The sequence below is a fragment of the Narcine bancroftii genome, chromosome 3 (assembly GCF_036971445.1).
Source record: "Narcine bancroftii isolate sNarBan1 chromosome 3, sNarBan1.hap1, whole genome shotgun sequence".
In the NCBI taxonomy this organism is placed as follows: Eukaryota; Metazoa; Chordata; class Chondrichthyes; order Torpediniformes; family Narcinidae; genus Narcine; species Narcine bancroftii.
In genome coordinates this window covers 318,210,904-318,211,788 of record NC_091471.1, presented here as the reverse complement: position 1 = coordinate 318,211,788, position 885 = coordinate 318,210,904, and positions in this window count along the sequence as shown.

Here is an 885-nt window from a genome sequence, read left to right as displayed (position 1 = left end):
AAATTAAAGGATTAGTGAATGTAATAGATTGTTTTGAAGCAGGGAGGTTTTGTTCATTTAAAAGGTTGCAGGAAAGATATGGTATTGCATCAAATTCTTTGTTTATTACCAACTTTGAGATTATTTAAAGAAGAATTATGGGAAGGAAATAAATTTACCAGGTCAAAAGAAATTTGAATTATTAATTGCAGATAAAGGTGAAAAATGCTTTATTTCTGATATGTATAGGTTGTTGCAGGAGAAAATGGAAAAAGACAAATGGGAAAGAATTAAATATTATTTTGACATGGGAGGAATGGTCAAAATTGTGTGTTGACGGTGTTACCAAGTTAATTAATGTGAGGTATACTATGGTCAATTAGAATTTTTTGCATCAATTATATTCAACCCCTGAGAAATTGAAGAGATATGGATTCAGTTTAACAGATTTCTGTTTTAGATGTAGAGAGCAGAAAGTTACTTTTGTACATTCAGTTTGGTCGTGAAAGAAAATTAAGCATTTTTGGGAGGAAATTATAAAATTTTTGAGGGATTTGTTTCAAAGGGATATTTAATGGATCCAAAAATATGTTTGTTGGGTTATGTTAATGTTCCATTTGTTGATTCAAAATGCCTAAACCATATTTGGCTTTGTTAAGATTTGGGTTAGCAGTAGCGAGAAAATATATAGCTGTCACATGGAAGAATATAAACTTGCAAAGATGGCATAACGGATTGCACTCTTGTCTATATTTAGAAAAATTAACATATAATGTAAGTAATTATTCTTTTTTATTTATATGTGGTGTTTATATTTGAAACACATGGCTATAGAAATTAAATCAATGTTGTAATGTTGGCAGACCAATCAGGGAATATTTGATACATTTCTCTAAGGTTTTGGGG